Raw genomic sequence first — 24,816 nt, 5'->3', positions numbered from 1 at the left:
AAGTTTCCTAAGTGAAATACCTTGGGACACAGACCTCAGAGATAAGTCCGTACAGGGTATGATGGACTATGTTACCCAAAAGTGTCAGGAGGCAGTAAACAGGTTCATCCCGGCCCAAAGAGAAAAATCCGAGAAGCAAAAGAAGAATCCATGGTATAATAGGGCATGTATGGAAGCTAAGAAACTGAACAAGAGGGCGTGGAGGAACTTCCTGAATAACAGAACACCAGAAAGCAGAGAGAGATACCAGAGAACCAGGAATGAGTACGTCAGGGTGAGAAGAGAAGCAGAGAAAAGTTTTGAAAATGATATAGCAAACAAAGCCAAGACCGAACCAAAGCTACTCCACAGTCACATCAGAAGGAAAACAACAGTGCAGGAACAGGTATTGAAACTTAGAACAGGCGAGGACAGGTATACAGAGAATGACAAAGAGGTGTGTCAAGAACTCAACAAGAGGTTCCAGGAGGTCTTCACAATAGAACAAGGTGAGGTCACTGTGCTAGGAGAAAGGGAGGTAAACCAGGCGGCCTTGGAAGAGTTCGAAATTACGAGAGAGGAGGTCAAGAGACACCTGCTGGATCTGGACGTTAGAAAGGCTGTTGGTCCAGATGGGATCTCACCATGGATATTGAAAGAGTGTGCAGAGGCACTTTGCTTGGCACTCTCCATAGTGTATAGTAAGTCACTGGAGACGGGAGACCTACCAGAAATATGGAAGACGGCGAATGTGGTCCCAATATACAAAAAGGGCGACAGGCAAGAGGCACTGAACTACAGGTCAGTGTCCTTGACTTGTATACCATCCAAGGTGATGGAGAAAATCGTGAGAAAAAATCTGGTAACACATCTGGAGAGAAGGGACTTCGTGACAAATCGCCAACATGGGTTCAGGGAGGGTAAATCTTGCCTTACAGGCTTGATAGAATTCTACGATCAGGTGACAAAGATTAAGCAAGAAAGAGAGGGCTAGGCGGACTGCATTTTCTTGGATTGTCGGAAAGCCTTTGACTCAGTACCGCGTAAGAGGCTAGTACATAAGCTGGAGAGACAGGCAGGTGTAGCTGGTAAGGTGCTCCAGTGGATAAGGGAGTATCTAAGCAATAGGAAGCAGAGCGTTACGGTGAGGGGTGAGACCTCCGATTGGCGTGAAGTCACCAGTGGAGTCCCACAGGGCTCTGTACTCGGTCCTATCTTGTTTCTGATATATGTAAATGATCTCCCGAATGGTATCGATTCATTTTTCTCAATGTTTGCGGACGATGCTAAAATTATGAGAAGGATTAAAACAGAAAAGGACTGTTTGAGGCTTCAAGAAAACCTAGACAAGCTGAAGGAATGGTCGAACAAATTGTTGTTAGAGTTTAACACAACCAAATGTAATGTAATGAAGATAGGTGTAGGGAGCAGGAGGCCAGATACAGGGTATCATCTGGGAGAGGAAATTCTTCAGGAGACAGAGAAGGGAAAAGACTTGGGGGTTGATATCACGCCAGACCTGTCTCCTGCAGCACATATCAAGCGGATAACATCAGCGGCATATGCCAGGCTGGCCAACATACGAACGGCATTCAGAAACTTGTGTAAAGAATCATTCAGAACTTTGTATACCACATATGTCAGGCCAATCCTGGAGTATGCAGCCCCAGCATGGAGTCCATATCTAGTCAAGGATCAGACTAAACTGGAAAAGGTTCAAAGGTTTGCCACCAGACTAGTACCCGAGCTGAGAGGTATGAGCTACGAGGAGAGACTACGGGAATTAAACCTCACTTTGCTGGAAGACAGAAGAGTTAGGGGGACATGATCACCACATTCAAGATTCTGAAGGGAATTGATAGGGTAGATAAAGACAGTCTATTTAACACAAGCGGAACATGCACAAGGGGACACAGGTGGAAACTGAGTGCCCAAATGAGCCACAGTGATATTAGAAAGAACTTTTTTAGTGTCAGAGTGGTTGACAAATGGAATGCATTAGGAAGTGATGTGGTGGAGGCTGACTCCATACACAGTTTCAAGTGTAGATATGATAGAGCCCAATAGGCTCAGAAATCTGTACACCTGTTGATTGACGGTTGAGAGGCGGGCCCAAAGAGCCAGAGCTCAACCCCCGCAAACACAACTAGGTGAGTACAACTAGGTGAGTACACACACACACACACACACACACACACACACACACACACACACACACACACGCACACACACACACACACACACACACACACACACACACACACACACACACACAGAGCACAGCCACATCAAGAGAAAAACAGTTAAGGAACAGGTTATGAAAATAAGGATAGGGGCAGAAGGATTCACTAGAAATAACAAGGAAATGTGTGCGGAACTGAATAAGAAAATCCAGGAGGTCTTCACCTTAGAGCAAGGAGAAATTCCAGAGGTAAGAGAGGGAATAGCTAAGCAGGAACCACTGGAAGACTTTGAGATTACCAGCGGGGAAGTAAGGAAGTGTTTACTAGAGTTGGATGTGACAAAGGCTATAGGCCCAGATGTAATCTCCCTTTGAGTTCTAAAGGAAGGAGCAAGAGAACTGTGCCTACCACTCTCCATAGTGTACAACAAATCACTGGCAACATGGGAACTGCCAGATATTTGGAAAACAGCTAACGTAGTCCCGATATACAAGAAAGGGGATAGACCGGAGGCACTGAACTACAGGCCAGTGTCCATAACCTGCATACCATGCAAGCTGATGGAGAAGATTGTGCGAAAAAAACTAGTGGAGCATCTGGAGCGAAGGAACTTTGTAACACAGCATCAACATGGGTTCAGGGATGGCAGGTCCTGCCTCACAGGGTTACTTGAATTCTACGACCAGGCAACAAAAATAAGGCAAGAAAGAGAAGGGTGGGCAGACTGCATATTTTTGGATTGTCAGAAAGCCTTTGATACAGTGCCACACAAGAGGCTAGTGCGAAAGTTGGAGATGCAGGCTGGAGTGAGAGGGAAGGTACTCCGGTGGATAGAGGAGTACCTAAGCAACAGGAGACAACGAGTCTGTGTAAGGGGTGAGGTCTCAGATTGGCGAGACGTCACAAGTGGAGTCCTGCAGGGGTCAGTCCTTGGACCTATACTGTTTCTGGTATATGTAAATGATCTCCCAGAGGGTATAGATTCGTTCCTCTCAATGTTTGCCGACGATGCAAAAATTTTGAGGAGGATTGAAACAGAGGATGATAGTAGGAGGCTACAAGATGATCTAGATAGACTGAGTGAATGGTCCAACAAATGGCTGTTGAAGTTCAACCCGAGTAAATGCAAAGTAATGAAACTAGGCAATGAAAACAGGAGGCCAGACACAGGATACAGAATAGGAGATGAAGTACTTAATGAAACAGACAGAGATAAAGATCTAGGAGTTGATATCACACCAAACCTGTCTCCTGAAGCCCACTTAAAGAGAATAACGTCTGCGGCATATGCGAGGCTGGCTAACATCAGAACGGCGTTCAGGAACCTGTGTAAGGAATCATTCAGAATCTTGTACACCACATATGTAAGACCAATCCTGGAGTATGCGGCCCCAGCATGGAGCCCGTACCTTGTCAAGCACAAGACGAAGCTGGAAAAAAGTCCAATGGTATGCTACTAGACTAGTCCCAGAACTAAGAGGCATGAGTTATGAGGAAAGGCTGTGGGAAATGCACCTTACGACACTGGAAGACAGAAGAGTAAGGGAGGACATGATCACAACCTACAAAACCCTCAGGGGAATCGACCGGATAAACAAAGATGAACTATTCAACACTGGTGGTACGCGACCAAGGGGACACAGGTGGAAGCTGAGTACCCAAATGAGCCACAGAGACATTAGAAAGAACTTTTTCAGTGTCAGAGTAGTTAGTAAATGGAATGCACTAGGAAGTGATGTGGTGGAGGCTGACTCCATACACAGTTTCAAATGTAGATATGATAGAGCCCAGTAGGCTCAGGAATCTGTACACCAGTTGATTGACGGTTGACAGGCGGGACCAAAGAGCCAAAGCTCAACCCCCGCAAGCACAATTAGGTGAGTACAATTAGGTAAGTACACACACACACACACACACACACACACACACACACACACACACACACACACACACACACAGACACACACACACACACACACACACACACACACACACGCACACACACACACACACACACACACACACACACACACACACACACACACACGCACACGCACACGCACACGCACACGCACACACGCACACGCACACACACGCACACACACACACACACACACACACACACACACACACACACACACACACACACACACACACACACACACACACACACACACACACACACACACACACACACACACACACACACACACACACACGAAAAGTCGGACTGGCGAACAGTAACAAGTGGAGTACCTCAAGGATCGGTGCTGGGACCAATCCTCTTTCTAATTTACGTAAATGATATGTTTACAGGAGTGGAATCATACATGTCAATGTTTGCAGATGACGCAAAATTAATGAGAAGAGTTGTGACAGACGAGGATTGTAGGATCCTCCAAGAGGACTTAAACAGGCTGCAGAGATGGTCAGGGAAATGGCTACTGGAGTTTAACACCAGTAAATGTAAAGTTATGGAAATGGGATCAGGTGACAGGAGACCAAAGGGACAGTACACAATGAAGGGGAACAGCCTACCTGTAACGATTCGAGAAAGAGACCTGGGAGTGGATGTGACACCTAATCTAACTCCTGAGGCACATATAAATAGGATAACGACAGCAGCGTACTCTACACTGGCGAAAATTAGAACTTAATTCAGAAACCTAAATGAGGAAGCTTTTAGGGCACTTTACACTGCCTACGTGAGACCCGTCTTAGAGTATGCCGCGCCATCATGGAGCCTCCACCTGAAGAAACACATAAAGAAACTGGAGAAGGTTCAGAGGTTTGCGACGAGGCTTGTCCCAGAGTTACGAGGGATGGGATATGAAGAGCGGCTGAAGGAACTGAACCTAACGACACTAGAGAAAAGAATGGAGAGAGGAGATATGATAGGGACATATAAAATACTCAGGGGAATTTATAAAGTGGAAATAGATGAAATGTTCACACGTAATAATAACAGAACGAGGGGACATGGGTGGAAACTGGAAACTCAAATGAGTCACAGAGATGTTAGGAAGTTTTCTTTTAGCGTGAGAGTAGTAGAAAAATGGAATGCACTTGGGGAACAGGTTGTGGAAGCAAATACTATTCATACTTTTAAAACTAGGTATGATAGGGAAATGGGACAGGAGTCATTGCTGTAAACAACCGATAGCTAGAAAGGCGGGATCCAAGAGTCAATGCTCGATCCTGCAAGCACATATAGGTGAGTACATATAGGTGAGTACACACACACACACACACACACACACACACACACACACACACACACACACACACACACACACACACACACACACACACACACACACACACACACACACACACGCACACACACACACACACACACACACACGCACACACACACACACACACACACACACACACACACACACACACGCACACACACACACACACACACACACACACACACACACACACACACACACACACACACACACACACACACACACACACACGTGTCCTGATCACCTGTTATGTAAACAAACAGCTGCCGCTAAGCTCAGCGCAGCTTAAAAGCGCTAACAAGCTGGAGTTAACATCAGCTGCACTTCCCTCGACCAGCGGTGACCGTTACCAGTCGCAGCTCGGCGCCATTATGTAAATAGTAACAAGCTCATTACCGAGGCCCGCGATAATTATACAACCAGCTGCATTTAAAAGGAAGAGGATCAAATGTATCCACCTGGATTGTATACCTCATACAGCTGGATTGTGTACCTCATACAGCTGGATTGTATACCTCATACAGCTGGATTGTATACCTTATACAGCTGGATTGTGTACCTCATACAGCTAGATTGTGTACCTCATACAGATGGATTGTGGACCTCATACAGCTGGATTGTGTACCTCATACAGCTGGATTGTGTACCTCATACAACTGGATTGTATACCTCATACAGCTGGATTGTGTACCTCATACAGCTGGATTGTGTACCTCATACAGCTGGATTGTATACCTAATACAGCTGGATTGTATACCTCATACAGCTGGATTGTGTACCTCATACAGCTGGATTGTGTACCTCATACAGCTGGATTGTGTACCTCATACAGTTGGATTGTGTACCTCATACAGCTGGATTGTGTACCTCATACACCTGGATTGTGGACCTCATACACCTGGATTGTGTACCTCATACAGCTGGATTGTGTACCTCATACACCTGGATTGTGGACCTCATACAGCTGGATTGTGTACCTCATACACCTGGATTGTGGACCTCATACACCTGGATTGTGTACCTCATACAGCTGGATTGTGTACCTCATACACCTGGATTGTGGACCTCATACAGCTGGATTGTGTACCTCATACACCTGGATTGTGGACCTCATACACCTGGATTGTGTACCTCATACACCTGGATTGTGTACCTCATACAGCTGGATTGTGTACCTCATACACCTGGATTGTGTACCTCATACACCTGGATTGTTCTCAGCATACATCATACACCAGCTGGGGTCTGGTGAATTCTCAGAGGAATTGACAGTTTAGTGTTGAATAGTTTATCCTTGTCTAAACTATTCAACACGCGTGGTACCCGAACAAGGGGACACAGGTGGAGACTGAGTACCCACATGAGCCACAGGGACGTTAGAAAGAACTTGTCCAGCGTCAGAGTAGTTAACGGATGGAATGCATTAGGCAGTGATGTGGTGGAGGCTGACTCCATACACAGTTTTAAAAGTAAATATGATAGAGCCCAATAGGCTCAGGAATCTGTACACCAGTTGATTGACAGTTGAGAGGCGGGACCAAAGAGCCAGAGCTCAACTCCCGCAAGCACAGCTAAGTGAGTACACTGTGTGGACCTGTACTGAGCAGAGTGGGCAATATTTTCCTCGCTATGAAGCAAGACATAACAAACCTATATGAAGCAGGTGAGCCGGTGACCGAGCGGACAGCACGCTGGACTTTTGATCCTGTGGTCCCGGGTTCAATTTCAGGCGCCGGCGAGAAACAATGGGCAGAGTTTCTTTCATCCTATGCCCCTGTTACCTAGCAGTAAAATAGGTACCTGGAGTGTTAGTCAGCTGTCATGGGCTGCTTCCTGGGGGTGGAGGCCTGGTCGAAGACCGGGCCGCGAGGACACTAAAGCCCCAAAATCATCTCAAGAAGATAGCAGCGGGTCCTCGCTCGCTGTGAGGTGATCCATCTGAGACACGGCCCCGGCTGGCCCACCTCAGCGCCCTCAATATTTCATGCTGAGTGGAAATAAACTTTGTTGCTCCTGTGAGACACCGAGCAGCACACACAAGGAGACTCTGGAGACTGTGTACACATCTTGCCTCAACACCTAAGGTGCCTGCACTTACCCCAGCAGCTGGGAGAACCTATCGTCACCTAGCAGCTGGGAGAACCTATCGTCACCTAGCAGCTGGGAGAACCTATCGTCACCTAGCAGCTGGGAGAACCTATCGTCACCTAACAGCTGGGAGAACCTATCGTCACCTAGCAGCTGGGAGAACCAATCGTCACCTAGCAGCTGGGAGAAGTTATCGTCACCTAGCAGCTGGGAGAAGTTATCGTCACCTAGCAGCTGGGAGAAGTTATCGTCACCTAGCAGCTGGGAGAACCTATCGTCACCTAGCAGCTGGGAGAAGTTATCGTCACCTAGCAGCTGGGAGAAGTTATCGTCACCTAGCAGCTGGGAGAACCTATCGTCATCTTGCAGCTGGGAGAAGTTATCGTCATCTAGCAGCTGGGAGAACCTATCGTCATCTAGCAGCTGGGAGAACCTATCGTCACCTAGCAGCTGGGAGAACCTATCGTCATCTAGCAGCTGGGAGAACCAATCGTCACCTAGCAGCTGGGAGAACCAATCGTCACCTAGCAGCTGGGAGAACCTATCGTCATCTACCAGCTGGGAGAACCTATCGTTATCTAGCAGCTGGGAGAACCTATCGTCATCTAGCAGCTGGGAGAACTTATCGTCACCTAGCAGCTGGGAGAAACTATCGTTATCTAGCAGCTGGGAGAACCTATCGTCACCTAGCAGCTGGGAGAACCTATCGACTTATGAACAAATCCACAAGGGCCGTGACGAGGGATCGAACATACGTCCGAGAGGATTCCAGATGCTGACTTAATCGACTGAGCTACGACATGGTAAAAGAATTGCAACCGGGAAATCATCCTGATTTACCTGATTTGTTCATTTGGTGCATCAGGCTATTGTGATTGGTGTGTGTAGTGCAGTAGAGCCTGGAGCACTGAGTGTGGGAGCCCCTGATAACAGCCAAGGAAAGTGGAATAATCTCTGGACGTGATGCTTCCTTTGACAAAGTTTAAACCCGTGTTAGGAAACTCCTTTGTAATGATTACAGGAGATTTGTAAAGGTCTTACTCCGGAGGTTGATCCCCTCACCCCCACCCCACACCCCCACCCCATATCCACCCCACACCCCCACCCCATATCCACCCCACACCCCCACCCCATATCCACCCCACACCCCCACTCTCCGACCCACGAGAAAACCTTATTGACCCGAGCTTCGTTCAACATTTTTTCCCCCCAAGTAAAGGAATGGATACAAGACTTAATCATAGATTTCCTAAAGTTAGTGTTGTAGACTTGAGGAAACAGGCAAAAGAATTTGCATCACAAGAAGTTTCCCGATATACTGAGGAAGGTCCAGTGTGGTACACTCGCTCTGCTGTTGGCAGCGATCATCTCAGACTTACTTTATACTGAGGAAGGTCCAGTGTGGTACACTCACTCTACTGTTGGCAGCGATCATCTCAGACTTACTATATACTGAGGAAGGTCCAGTGTGGTACACTCGCTCTACTGTTGGCAGCGATCATCTCAGACTTACTTTATACCGAGGAAGGTCCAGTGTGGTACACTCACTCTACTGTTGGCAGCGATCATCTCAGACTTACTATATACTGAGGAAGGTCCAGTGTGGTACACTCGCTCTGCTGTTGGCAGCGATCATCTCAGACTTACAGCATCTTAAAAAGCAAATAGAGTTGCTGCAATATATTTTTAAAGTTACTTATCAGGCAAGAAAATTATTTGAATATCATTAAATGTTACATTTAAAGAGACACTTTCCTACAATATTACCAACACATCCAGAAGTGCCTACTGCAATGTGTCCAATATTACACCTATTATATAAAAACTTTCAAAACGCTGTGCGTTATAGTGGCTTTACGCCTATTATAACTTCCAATATGCAGAGATCCAACATTCTGCTCGTAACTCATTTTGTGTGTATGCACTTTTACCTAAATAATTTGTATTATAATTAATATTATTGAGGAAATCCACTAGAGCTATGAGGTGGGCGCGAACCTGCGACCCCGACACTGTCAGTCGAATACTCAACCACTACACCACCGCTGACTCGTGAAAAAGTCATACAACCGGATTTGTACTCAAATGGCAGGAAGTCTGGCGGGCCTTACTGGAGCCAGTCCTCACCTTACTCATGACCCACCACCACTGTGGTGAGGGACAGGGTGGTCCCTCACCTTACTCATGACCCACCACCACTGTCGTGAGGGACAGAGTGGTCCCTCACCTTACTCATGACCCACCACCACTGTGTTGAGGGACAGAGTGGTCCCTCACCTTACTCATGACCCACCACCACTGTGGTGAGGGACAGAGTGGTCCCTCACCTTACTCATGACCCACCACCACTGTGGTGAGGGACAGGGTGGTCCCTCACCTTACTCATGACACACCACCACTGTGGTGAGGGACAGAGTGGTCCCTCACCTTACTCATGACCCACCACCACTGTGGTGAGGGACAGAGTGGTCCCTCACCTTACTCATGACCCACCACCACTGTGGTGAGGGCAGAGTGGTCCCTCACCTTACTCATGACCCACCACCACTGTGGTGAGGGCAGAGTGGTCCCTCACCTTACTCATGACCCACCACCACTGTGGTGAGGGACAGGGTGGTCCCTCACCTTACTCATGACCCACCACCACTGTGGTGAGGGCAGAGTGGTCCCTCACCTTACTCATGACCCACCACCACTGTGGTGAGGGCAGAGTGGTCCCTCACCTTACTCATGACCCACCACCACTGTGGTGAGGGACAGAGTGGTCCCTCACCTTACTCATGACCCACCACCACTGTGGTGAGGGACAGGGTGGTCCCTCACCTTACTCATGACCCACCACCACTGTGGTGAGGGACAGAGTGGTCCCTCACCTTACTCATGACCCACCACCACTGTGGTGAGGGACAGGGTGGTCCCTCACCTTACTCATGACCCACCACCACTGTGGTGAGGGACAGGGTGGTCCCTCACCTTACTCATGACCCCACCACCACTGTGGTGAGGGACAGAGTGGTCCCTCACCTTACACCACAACTTCCCAAACCTACGACCCTGGCACAGTGTGTGTGTGTGTGTGTACTCAACTATTTGTACTCACCTATTTGTGGTTGCAGGATCGAGCATTGGCTCTTGGATCCCGCCTTTCCAGCTATCGGTTGTTTACAGCAATGACTCCTGTCCCATTTCCCTATCATACCTAGTTTTAAAAGTATGAATAGTATTTGCTTCCACAACCTGTTCCCCAAGTGCATTCCATTTTTCCACTACTCTCACGCTAAAAGAAAACTTTCTAACATCTCTGTGACTCATCTGAGTTTCCAGTTTCCACCCATGTCCCCTCGTTCTGTTATTATTACGTGTGAACATTTCGTCTATTTCCACTTTGTCAATTTCCCTGAGTATTTTATATGTTCCTATCATATCTCCTCTCTCCCTTCTTTTCTCTAGTGTCGTAAGGTTCAGTTCCTTCAGCCGCTCTTCATATCCCATCCCTCGTAACTCTGGGACAAGGCTCGTCGCAAACCTCTGAACCTTCTCTAGTTTCCTTATGTGTTTCTTCAGGTGGGGGCTCCATGATGGTGCGGCATACTCTAAGACGGGTCTCACGTAGGCACTGTAAAGCGCCCTAAAAGCTTCCTCACTTAGGTTTCTAAGTGTGTGTGTGTGTGTGTACTCACCTAGTTGTACTCATCTAGTTGTGCTTGCGGTGGTTGAGCTCTGGCTCTTTGGTCCCGCCTCTCAACCGTCAATCAATAGGTGTACAGATTCCTGAACCTATTGGGGTCTATCATATCTACACTTGAAACTGTGTATGGAGTCAGCCTCCACCACATCACTTCCTAATGCATTCCATTTGTCAACTACTCTGACACTAAAAAAGTTCTTTCTAATATCTCTGTGGCTCATTTGGGCGCTCAGTTTCCACCTGTGTCCCCTTGTGCGTGTGCCCCTTGTGTTAAATAGCCTGTCTTGTGTGTGTGTGTGTGTGTGTGTGTGTGTGTGTGTGTGTGTGTGTACTCACCTAGTTGTACTCACCTAGTTGTGTTTGCGGGGGTTGAGCTCTGGCTCTTTGGTCCCGCCTCTCAACCGTCAATCAACAGGTGTACAAATTCCTGAGCCTATCGGGCTCTGTCATATCTACACTTGAAACTGTGTATGGAGTGAGCCTCCACCACATCACCCCCTAATGCATTCCATTTGTCAACCACTCTGACACTAAAAAAGTTCTTTCTAATATCTCTGTGGCTCATTTGGGCACTCAGTTTCCACCTGTGTCCCCTTGTGCGTGTTCCCCTTGTGTTAAATAGACTGTCTTTATCTACCCTATCAATCCCCTTCAGAATCTTGAATGTGGTGATCATGCCCCCCCTAACTCTTCTGTCTTCCAGCGAAGTGAGGTTTAATTCCCGTAGTCTCTCCTCGTAGCTCATACCTCTCAGCTCGGGTACTAGTCTGGTGGCAAACCTTTGAACCTTTTCCAGTTTAGTCTTATCCTTTCCTAGATATGCACTCCATGCTGGGGCTGCATACTCCTGGATTGGCCTGACATATGTGGTATACAAAGTTCTGAATGATTCTTTACACAAGTTTCTGAATGCCGTTCGTATGTTGGCCAGCCTGGCATATGCCGCTGATGTTATCCGCTTGATATGTGCTGCAGGAGACAGGTCAAATATATGGCTTGCGATGGCCGGGATGTGTGTGTGTGTGTGTGTGTGTGTGTGTGTGTGTGTGTGTGTGTGTGTGTGTGTGTGTGTGTGTGTGTGTGTGTGTGTGTGTGTGTGTGTGTGTGTGTGTGTGTGTGTGTGTGTGTGTGTGTGTGTGTGTGTGTACTCACCTAATTGTACTCACCTAATTGTGCTTGCGGGGGTTGAGCTCTGGCTCTTTGGTCCCGCCTCTCAACTGTCAATCAACTGGTGTACAGATTCCTGAGCCTACTGGGCTCTATCATATCTACATTTGAAACTGTGTATGGAGTCAGCCTCCACCACATCACTTCCTAGTGCATTCCATTTATTAACTACTCTGACACTGAAAAAATTCTTTCTAACGTCTCTGTGGCTCATCTGGGTACTAAGTTTCCACCTGTGTCCCCTTGTTCGTGTCCCACCCGTGCTGAAGAGTTTGTCTTTGTCCACCCTGTCAATTCCCCTGAGAATTTTGTAGGTGGTTATCATGTCTCCCCTTACTCTTCTGTTTTCCAGGGATGTGAGGTTCAGCTCCTTTAGCCTTTCCTCGTAGCTCAATCCTCTCTGTTCCGGGACGAGCCTGGTGGCATACCGCTGAATCTTCTCTAACTTTGTCTTGTGTTTAACTAGGTATGGACTCCAGGCTGGAGCTGCATACTCCAGGATTGGTCTTACATAAGTGGTATACAGGGTTCTGAAAGATTCCTTACACAAGTTTCTGAAGGCAGTTCTTATGTTGGCCAGTCTAGCATATGCCGCTGATGATATTCTTTTGATGTGGGCCTCTGGGGACAGGTTCGGTGTGATATCAACCCCCAGATCCTTCTCTCTATTTGACTCTTGCAGGATTTCCCCTCCCAGATGATACCTTGTGTTCAGCCTCCTGCTCCCTTCGCCTAATTTCATCACCTTACACTTTCCCGAGTTGAACTTTAGCAGCCATTTTCTAGACCACTCCTCCAGTTTATCCAGGTCATCCTGTAGTCTCTGTCTATCTTCATCCGTCTTGATTCTTCTCATAATTTTTGCATCGTCAGCAAACATTGAGAGGAATGAGTCTATACCCTCTGGAAGATTGTTCACATATATTAGAAACAGGATGGGTCCAAGTACTGAGCCCTGTGGGACTCCGCTGGTGACATCTCGCCACTATGATGTCTTCCCCCTCACCGTTACTCGCTGTTTCCTGTTGCTTAAGTACTCCCTTATCCACTGGAGCACCTTCCGTTTTACTCCTGCCTGTTGCTCCAACTTTTTTAACAGCCTTTTATGGGGTACTGTGTCAAAGGCTTTTTGGCAATCCAGGAAAATGCAGTCGGCCCACCCTTCTCTTTCCTGCCTAATTTTCGTTGCCTGGTCATAAAATTCTATTAAACCTGTGAGGCACGATTTACCATCTCTGAACCCATGTTGGTGGTGCGTTACAAAGTTATTTCCCTCCAGATGCTCTACGATCCTTTTCCTCACAATCTTCTCCAGCACCTTGCATGGTATACAAGTTAAGGAAACTGGCCTGTAATTCAGTGCCTCTTGCCTGTCACCCTTTTTGTATATTGGGACCACGTTAGCTGTCTTCCAACTTTCTGGTAAGTCTCCTGTTTCCAGTGACCTGTTAAACACCATAGAGAGTGGCACACTTAGTGCTTCTGCACCTTCCTTTAGTATCCATGGTGAGATTCTATCAGGCCCAACAGCCTTTGTCACATCCAGCTACAGCAGAGACCTTTTGACCTCATCACTGGTGAGGTCAAATTCTTCCAAGGTTGCTTGGTTTGCCGCCTCCTCATTTAGTGCAGGCTTCTCCTTGTTTTATTGTGAAGACCTCCTGGAATCTCTTGTTGAGTTCTTCACACACCTCCTTGTCATTCTCTGTGTATCTGTTCTCCCCTTTCCGCAGCTTCATCACTTGTTCCTTCACTGCTGTTTTCCTCCTGATATGGCTGTGGAGCAGCTTTGGTTGGGTCTTGGCTTTACTCGCGATGTCATTTTCAAACTGTCTCTCTGCTTCCCTCCTCACTCTGATGTACTCATTTCTGGCCCTCTGGTATCTCTCCCTGCTCTCTGGTGTTCTGTTATTTCTGTAGTTTCTCCATGTTCTTTTACTCAGTTGTTTCGCTACCTTACATTCATGGTTGAACCATGGGTTTTTCTGTTGTTTTTCGTTTTTCTCCTTTTGGACGGGGATAAACCTGTCTGCAGCTTCCTGGCACTTTTGGGTGACAAAATCCATCATGACCTGCACATTCTTGTCTCTAAGTTCTGTTTCCCATGGTATTCCCCTGAGGAAGTTCCTCATCTCGTCATATTTTCCTCTTCGGTAATTCAGTCTTTTCCCCTCCACTCCCATCCTTGGATAGGTTATCCCTACCTCCACCAAGTACTCAAAGGTCAGTACACTGTGGTCACTCATTCCTATGGGGGCTTCAACTTTGACTTCCCTTATTTCTGACTCATTTAGGGTGAATATTAAGTCGAGTTTAGCTGGTTCATCATTGCCTCTCATTCTTGTGGGTTCCTTGACATGCTGGCTCAGAAAATTCCTTGTTGCCACTTCCAAGAGTTTAGCTCGCCACGTATCTGCACCACCATGTGGGTCCCCATTCTCCCAGTCTATCTTTCCATGGTTGAAATCACCCATAATTAAGAGTCTTGAGCCATTCCTGCAGGCAACTGAAGCTGCTCTCTCTATTATATTAATGGTTGCCATGTTGTTCCTATCAAACTCCTGTCTAGGTCTTCTGTCATTTAGGGGAGGGTTGTAAATGACTGCCACTATTATCTTAGGTCCACCCATTGTTATAGTTCCTGTTATGTAATCTCTGAATCCGTCACATCCCGGAATTTCCATCTCATCAAAACTCCAGTTCTTCCTTATCAGCAGGGCCACTCCACCACCTCCTCTCCCTTCCCTCTCTTTCCTTACTATATAGTAGTCAGTATACTTACTATATAGTATACTTACTATATGTGTGTGTGTGTGTGTGTGTGTGTGTGTGTGTGTGTGTGTGTGTGTGTGTGTGTGTGTGTGTGTGTGTGTGTGTGTGTGTGCGTGTGTGTGTGTGTGTGTGTGTGTGTGTGTGTGTGTGTGTGTGTGTGCGTGTGTGCGTGTGTGTGTGTGTGTGTGTGTGTGTGTGTGCGTGCGTGCGTGTGCGCGTAAATCACGGAAAATTTATAAGGTGATTAACCTCAAGTGTTAACCCATTGTTGACCTCACCTACAGGAGTAGTTCCCGGTGTGTTGCTTGCTTGATGGATGTCACTATCTTCATCACTGTAACTATCTTACGGTGATGGAGCCACCTTCCCTACCTCCGCCCTCTTACCTACCCTTCACCACCTTCCTTACTCATCACCACCTTCCCGACCCTTCACCACCCTCCTTACCCTTCACCACCTCCCCTACCCTTCACCACCTTCTCTACTCTTCACCACGTTCCCTTCATCCCTGTATTCACAGTGAAGATGGAGTCTTTTATGTTGTGAGATTGGAAATTAGTTTGACATTTCATTTCCAGCAAAGGGAGGAGCGGGAATTGAGCCCAACCCGCCTGCGACCGTTCCCGGCCAAGGACCAGTCACCCTGCAAAGTCTGGTGAGACTAGCCCCTAGCCTTGGCCACAGACGCACTGCTCTACAAACATTCTCTCTTATAGACATGATTACATTCTGAGTAAGAGACGAATGCTCTACTCTCCCAACCTAACTTTGGTCACGAGACGGGGCTTGTGTGGGTTAAATTTAAGCTCTTGGGTAGCGCCTCTCAGCACTCTGTTGACTTCCGTGCCCGTTCCTCATTCCTCTGAGCTCTGCTGCATATATATTTGTATCCTTGTGAGAGTGTGACTCCATCCCGCCACTCTGTAATTCAGCCCCACTGCTCTACCACCTTATACCTGTGGTGGTGTTACACGTGTGTGTGTCTCTGTCTCTCTCTCTCTCTCTTGCTCTCCCTCCCTTTTCTTCCCCTCTCTCCTCTGCCACTCTCCTCTCCCCTGTGTGAGTGTGAGAGTGTGTGTGTACTCACCTAGTTGTGCTTGCTGTGCTAGCCAGAGCATCTAGTTGTGCTCTGGCTCTTTGGTCCCGCCTCTCAACTGTCAATCAACTGGTGTACAGGTTCCTGAGCCTATTGGGCTCTATCATATCTACACTTGAAACTGTGTATGGAGTCAACCTCCACCACATCACTGCCTAATGCATTCCACCTGTTAACTACTCTGACGCTGAAAAAGTTCTTTCTAACGTCCCTGTGGCTCATGTGGGTACTCAGTTTCCACCTCTGTCCCCTTGTTCGCGTACCACCAGTGTTGAATAATTTATCCTTGTCTACCCTGTCAATTCCCTTGAGGATTTTGTAGGTAGTGATCACTTCTCCCCTCACACTTCTGACTTCCAGTGTCGTAAGGTGCATTTCCCGCAGCCTTTCCTCATAACTCATGCCTCTTAGTTCTGGGACTAGTCTAGTAGCATACCTCTGACTTTTTCCAGCTTTGTCTTGCGCTTGACAAGGTACGGGCTCCATGCTGGGGCCGCATACTCCAGGATTGGTCTTACATATGTGGTGTACAAGATTCTGAATGATTCCTTACACAGGTTCCTGAACGCCGTTCTGATGTTAGCCAGCCTCGCATATGCCGCAGACGTTATTCTCTTTATGTGGGCTTCAGGAGACAGGTTTGGTGTGATATCAACTCCTAGATCTTTCTCTCTGTCCGTTTCATGAAGTACTTCATCTTCACCCACACACACATGTGTGCGTGCGTGCGTGTGTGTGTGTGTGCGTATGTGTGACACCGTTGTACATCTACAAATGTCTGTCTATCTTTTATTCTATACATTTCTTTCACATGCATCTGTGTGCATGTCCATGTATGCAAATAAGTGCATATGTATGTATGCTTTCGTTCTCTGTGTACCCCCTATGTATCACTCTAACCTGGAAAAGGTATTGCTACTGGATCACCCTCGACCCCACCTAAAAATGTATTCTCTCCCTAGCCTCCAAATTGTCAGCACTACTTGGAAAAAAGAGTTGACGTATCCCCTGAGAGCAGGCGTCTACCCCTCCAGGAAGCCTTGCAAATTTAATCCCGGTCATGAAAGAGTTTGGTCAACAGTCCATTCCGACGGAGCTTTGATCTGCATGTTATTTTCCAGAATAACTTTCAAATCAAAATTATATAGCACTTACAAGTGCTATGATCTTTGTGGCTTAGTGCTTTCTTCTGATAATTACCCAAGCTCTTAGTCTGTCTCCTATCCTTTTATCTATCCTCCTATCCTAGTGCTATACAGTCATACTGGCTTAAAACTTTCTCCTGATGATTAACAATTACGAAGAGGGAGAATATTGAACATGAATTGCGAAAGTTTAGACTTCTGGAAATACCTCAGCCAATTCTGGTCTAAAGGCAGTTTAGATTCATGGAATAAATTATGGATTAGGTTTAAAGAAAAATTTCCAAATAATAGACATGGGATCGTTGAACTGCTTCAAGAGTATGTTAGACACATATGTGATATAGATTTTCTTTCACCCTGATGCCCCTATTACCTAGCAGTAAATAGGTACATGGGAGTTATCTGCTCCGGGCTGCTTCCTAGGGGATAACAAAATGGAGACCTGGTCGAGGACCGGGCCGCGGGGACGCTAAGCCCCGAAATCATCTCAAGATGACCTCAAGATTTACGAATGACTCTGGGAGAATATAAATATTAGCTGCTACGTATAGGCCAGTAGAAGCCATCTTGTTGCCAAGTCTTATGTCTTATCTATCAAAGTCATTTGTAAGGCAGTTGCTAAGGCCATTATGCACATCTGTATAACCACTCACCCACGAGCTGAGGGAATGGGAGCCTTAATATACATACTGGGTGTATGACCAGGTCAGTACTGGTGTATGACCAGGTCAGTACTGGTGTATGACCAGGTCAGTACTGGTGTATGACCAGGTCAGTACTGGTGTATGACCAGGTCAGTACTGGTGTATGACCAGGTCAGTACTGGTGTATGACCAGAGTCTACTGCGGTTTACTCTCACCTCCACAGTTTTTTGCTCTGAAATAATGGAACTGAATATTACATTTTGTTGCTTTTCCGACACATACGTCAGAGGGGGGGGGGGGGGAACTGCGGCCAATCGCTGGCCACCTAAATGTATATTTTATATATATATATATATATATATATATATATATATATATATATATATATATATATATATATATATATATATATATATATATATATATATATGCGAACAAGCCTGAATGGTCCCCAGGACTATATGCAACAGAAAACTCACACCCCAGAAGTGACTCGAACCCATACTGCCAGGAGCAACGCAACTGGTATGTACAGGACACCTTAATCCGCTCGACCATCACGACCGGACATAAGGAGGTGATAGCCGAAGCTATTTGAACCACCCCCCGCCGGCACTTGGATCGTAATCTTGGGCATAATTTTGGGTCATAGGCATCGTCATTATCTTGAGTTTTCAGTTGCATATAGTCCTGGTGACCATTCAGGCTTGTTCGCATTTGTGTTCCTCACGTGTGCCCCAAAGAATAAGGTGATTTGATAAAATAATATGCCCAAGATTACCATCCGAGTGCCGGCGGGGGGGGGGGGGGGAGGGGAATATAGATCCTCCATATAACGTTGCTAGTTTCTTGGCAATTCCTATGGCAATTTCACGACCAAGAGACGGCTTCCTGAACCTTGCAGGAATCAACCTCACTGAGGACCAAGTCACTCTCCTAAATCTGGGTATAAACTGTCACGTTATGTCCAGAGCAAGTGAGATGGCCCGGAAAGTGGAGTTGGAGATCCTGTTGGATGACATATTCGACCTCAAGACACAAAAGAAGGTCACCACCATAGACACCTTACAAGCTGAACTTATTGCGGAAGGAGGAAAGAATCGAGGCAACTACAGAAGCACCATACTGTCCCCCGAGCTCAAAGCGCAGCTAAGAGCCTTCGTGAGAACAAGGAGATTGTCGTCAGGAGAGGTGACAAGTCGCCAATATACGTCATTCTTAAAAAAGACGAATATCTGGCGAAAATGAACCTCATTCTCTCTGACCAAACTAAATTCCAAAGGAGAACGAAGGACACTACAGCCGAATTGAAAGCAAGGGCAACAAATTGATTGAAACTGTTAACGCCAAGAAATCCGGACTCCACCTGCCAAAGATTATTGGGGAATATAAACCTGGATATGCGTATGGAAATGTCAAGACACATAAGCCAGGAAACCCACTTCGGCCAATCATCAGCCAGATACCCACACCCACGTACAGACTGGCGAAGCGACTCAACGGCTTGTTGACTCATTATGTCCCTTGCGCCTTCAGCCTGAAGTCTCCAAAGGAATTTGCTGATTTACTGTGGGGAACACGGGCCACAGGGATAAGAGCCTCGTTGTACGTAGAATCACTGTTTACCAACGTAGCTGTGGATGAAACAATCGGGATGATAGCGGACAGAGTGTATCGTGATCCGGCCTGTACTCCTCTTGACATACCAAAAAACATTCTAAGGAAACTATTCCAAGCTTGTACTAAAGAGGCACCCTTCTTCAGCCCGGATGGGCACATGTATAAGCAAGTAGATGGGGTCGCCAAGGGTTCTCCCCTAGCTGTCCTGTTTGCGAACTTCTACATAGGTACCATCGAGCAAAAGGTCTCAGTCGACATGAACTTGAAACCGGCCATATACTGCAGGTATGTTGACGACATTTTTACACAGGTACCTGATATCAGACATCTGCAGGAGCTGAAGGAGGCATTTGAGCAGAATTCCGTGTTGCGTTTCACTTACGAGATGGAGAAGGATGGGAAGCTGCCCTTTCTAGATGTAAAAGTCATGGAAAGGAGCGGAGGTTTACCACACTGCAGTCTACACTAAGGAAACAAACATAGGAATGTGCTTAAATGCCAACAGTGACTGCCCAGATAGGCACAAAAGGAGTGTTGTTAACGCTTATGTCGACCGCGCTCTCAGCCACAGCTCAGGATGGAAGCAAGTCGATGAAGAACTCTGTAGGGTAAGGCAGGTCCTAGTCATCAACGGCTTCTCCAATGGTTTCGTTGAAGACATCGTAAGAAGGAAGGTGAAACGCCATGCAACCTCTGAAGAGACAACTAACACAACACCTATACCCCCTATTAGACTATTTTACAGGAACTTCTTTTCCACAGCTCATATAACGGAGGAAAGGATCCTGAAAGATATTGTTAATAGAAACGTTATCCCTACAGACAAAAATCAGAAGATACAACTGACGATTTACTATAAAACCAAAAAAACCGGCCAGCCTACTCATGAGAAACTCTCCAGACACAAAGCAGAACGCTTTAAAAGAGACCAACGTCGTCTATGCCTTCAAATGCCCACTTGGGGACTGTAAGCCTCAAAGAACTCAGTATATAGGCACGACAACAACATCTCTTTCCAGGCGATTAACGATGCATAAGCAACAGGGCTCCATTAAGGAACATATAATCTATTCCCAGAACCAGACCATCACCAGAGAAATCTTAGCAAACAACAAAGAAATCATCGATAGATACAGCGATAGCAGGCGGTTTGACATCTTCGAGGCACCACACATCAAGAAGTCAACACCAGCAATCAACAACCAATTAATGCACAACTATATTCTACCCACCTCAAGACTCCGCACCAATATAGAAGCATCAAGAAATATGGGCCAATAGGCCCTTTGCAATTACTTCCATTCTTACCTTCAATTTACCCAATTTATACCCATTGTTTCGTGTTCTGTCCTGTGTTGAAAGTTTTGTTCAGGTCATCCAAAACTGTTGTAACATATCACCTCACCCAAAATGCGGGTACAAAATAAAATGAAAGCTGTTTAAATCATGGCGTAGTAAGAACTTTGTTTAGTGTTTGCAGGTTATAGTTGTGTGTGTGTGTAAACTAAAAGTCTTTAAAAATGTAATAAGTTATTACGAAACGCGTTCAAGTGTCGCGTCAGACTAGAAATAAAAATGAATTTTGGAGAATTGATTTTTCAATTACCATCAACAGTGAAAAGAAACAAGAAATATTGAGAAAGTTCGTGTTAGAATTATTAATCTTACTTTTTCGGTCATATTTAACAACATATGTTTACAAGAATCACTTTCTGTGGTTGATTGTTCACTGAACCCTTGAACTATATGTTTAACTGATCTCTAACCCTGTCCATGGAGGACAGAAGAAAATGTATATATACTGGTTAGCATTGTAACTGTCTGGCCACGTCTGTGGTAGAAAAATAATAATAAAAAAAAAAATACCTGCTTGTGTTAGAGGTCACCTAGGGGAAGAGTGTGAGGATCGTGGGTCGTCCACTCGAGGGGTACCTGGCCCCAGGTGCCCCTCGTGTGGAGAATAGTCCTCCCCTGGAAACACAAACCGAAACTGTCTCTATTTTCCGCTTGTTACAACTTGTAATAAAGTTGTTACATCTTGGCTTAACGTGTTTATGACGTATTAGAACGCTGTTACAACTTGCTATATTGGTTGTTATAACTGGTTAGGAGGTGTTAAAACTTGTTCGAACGTTGTACCAACGTCGTAGTTTCGGTGTGTGTTTGGCGGGTCGTGCCCTCCCTCTCCAGCGTCGTGGGTGGGGGTGACTGTTCACACGAGGAGCCGGACGGGACACCCTCCGCCCTCTACGGTACAGTGCCCTACACTACCTGTGATCACTGTATAACCATAGTGTCTTGATGGTGTCTGTATGTACTCACCTAGTTGTGCTTGGGGGGGGGTGGACTCTGGCTCTTTGGTCCCGCCTCTCAACTGTCAATCAACAGGTGTACAGGTTCCTGAGGCTACTGGGCTCTATCATATCTACACTTGAAACTGTGTATGGAGTCAGCCTCCACCACATCACTGCCTAATGCATTCCATTTGTCAACCATTCTGACACAAAAACAAAAACTTCTAATATCTCTATGGCTTATTTGGGCACTCAGTTTCCACCTGTGTCCCCTAGTCCGTGTGCTCCTTAAGTTAAATAATCTGTCTTTATCTACCCTATCAATTCCTTTCAAAATCTTGTATGTGGTGATCATGTCCCCCCTAACTCTTCTGTCTCCTAGTGACGTGAGGTTTAATTCCCGTAGTCTCTCCTCATAAAAGTGTCTATGTATGTATTAACACGATGTGCTGAACGGGGTGAGAATAGCTTGAGCTACCTCATCCCTTTGTGTGAATTTTACCTCAATAGACTTATTTCAATTTCAATTTCCTCATAACTCATACCCCTCAGTTCGGGTACTAGTCTGGTTTTCAAACCTTTGAACCTTTTTCCAGTTTAGTCTTATGCTTGACTAGATATGGACTTCATGCTGGAGCTGCATACTCCAGAATTGGTCTGACATATGTAGTATACAAAGTTCTGAATGATTCCTTACACAAGTTTCTAAAGGCCGTTCTTATGTTAGCCAACCTGGCATCTGCTGCTGATGTTATCCTCTTGATATGAGCTTCAGGGGACAGGTCTGGCGTGATATCAACCCCCAGGTCTTTCTCTCTCTCTCTGACTCTTGAAGTATTTCATCTCTCAAATGATACCTTGTATCTGGCCTCCTGCTTCCTACCCCTATCTTCATTACATTACATTTGCTTGGGTTAATCTCTAACATCCATTTGTTCGACCATTTCTGCAGCTTGTCCAGGTCTTCTGGAAGCCTCAAGCTGCCCTCCTCTGTCTTAATCCTTCTCATAATTTTGGCGTCGTCAGCAAACATTGAGAGGAATGAGTCTCTGGGAGATCATTTACGTATATCAGAAACAGGATAGGTCCGAGTACAGAGCCCTGTGGGACTCCACTGGTGACTTCACACCAATCTGAGATCTCACCCCTCACTGTAACTCTCTGCTTCCTATTGCTTAGGTACTCCTTTATCTTTATCTTATGGGAATACTGCGTCAAAGGCTTTCCGACACTCCAAGAAAATGCAGTCCGCCCAGCCTTCTCTTTCTAGCTTAATCTTTGTCACCTGATCGTAGAATTCTATTAGGCCAGTCAGGCAAGATTTACCCTCCCTGAATCCATGTTGGTGATTTGTCACGAAGTCCCTTCTCTCCAGATGTGTTACTAGATTTTTTCTCACGATTTTCTCCATCACGTTGCATGGTATACAAGTTAAGGGCACACTGGAGATCTACAAATAATGGTGTAACACTTGAATGGGTTGACCACTATCGGTACCTTGGCGTCACTGTCGGCTCTAACAAGGGGAAGAAAGAGGAGTTCAACCAACTTATAGGAACATGCAAAAGTCGACTCAGGGAACGAAATGCTTTGACCTGGAATTGGCATGTGGGGGGGGGGCTCTATTGCCGTGCTTAAAATGATGTACACAGCCTATGTGCGCTCCGTCCACACTAGGTTTATGTAGTTACTCCCAAAGTGATATGAAAAACTTGAAAGCATACAAAATGAAGCCATGACAATCATTCTTGGAGTCCTAAGAACTGCCAAAACATCTAATCTACGAGAGGAGTTGTCCCTCCCCAGTCTTGGGGATGTTAAAAGCAGAATTATTATACTCTATTGCCGTGCTTAAAATGATGTACACAGCCTATGTGCGCTCCGTCATAGACTATGCCGCACCAGTTCTGTGCACCTACTCCCTAAGCGATATAAAAAGGCTTGAAAGCATTCAAAATGAAGCCATGACAATCATTCTTGGAGTTCCAAGGGCTGCCAAAACGTCTTATCTACGAGAGGAGTTGTCCATTCCCAGTGTTAAAAGCAGAATTCAGGAGCTGAATGCTAAGCTTGCAATTTGGATAGCCAGAGATCCCCATTACAATGATATTGCTAAGAAAAACTGAGCTCTGTGCTACTTTCAGGGGGAAACAGGAGAAGCAAAAAATTGCATCACAGATCAGTCTGCTACCTCGAAGAACTTCACCTGCTTGAGCAAGCCCGTGAGCTCCTGCCTGTAGAGAGGTTACCTCCCTGGGAGGATGACTCATGCAAGATCATCATCAATGAAATGGCAACGAAAAAATCCAACATGTTACCACAAGAAATGAGGCACAAGTATCTCGAGGACATTTATAAAGAAGCCGGAGATGAACTAGATCAAATCTACACTGACGGGTCATCTAATCCTGTCAATGGCAGGGCTGGTGCAGCATACACGGTAATCAAGGATAATATTTTCCAACGCAGAAATGAAGAAAAAGCACGGGTTGAGAACTATGCCTCTTCAACGCAAGCAGAGCTAACTGCCATTGTTATGGCGTTAAGGTTTCCTGAACGGAACACTAATGGTGCAGTGATTTGCACCGATTCAAAAGCAGCACTGCAAAGCCTAAGTAAAAATCGGGCAGAAAATCTTGCGATAGTCGCTGAAATTAAGAGAGCTGTGAGAGTACTTACCAATCAGGGAAGAGTCAACAAGTTTCTGTGGATCCCCTCCCATGTTGGGGCTCCCCTCCCATGTTGGAATATGTGGAAATGAACGAGCAGATGTGCTGGCTGCTGAAGGCGCTGAAGGAGACCATATTGAATACTTCATACCCAAGACTCAACTACAAATTAGAGGTATTGTCAGGCAACATCACCGTGACAAGGTAACTGAG

This window comes from Procambarus clarkii, chromosome 69 (genome assembly GCF_040958095.1).
Source record: "Procambarus clarkii isolate CNS0578487 chromosome 69, FALCON_Pclarkii_2.0, whole genome shotgun sequence".
Lineage (NCBI taxonomy): Eukaryota > Metazoa > Arthropoda > Malacostraca > Decapoda > Cambaridae > Procambarus > Procambarus clarkii.
Note: the sequence above shows the minus strand (reverse complement) of the source record.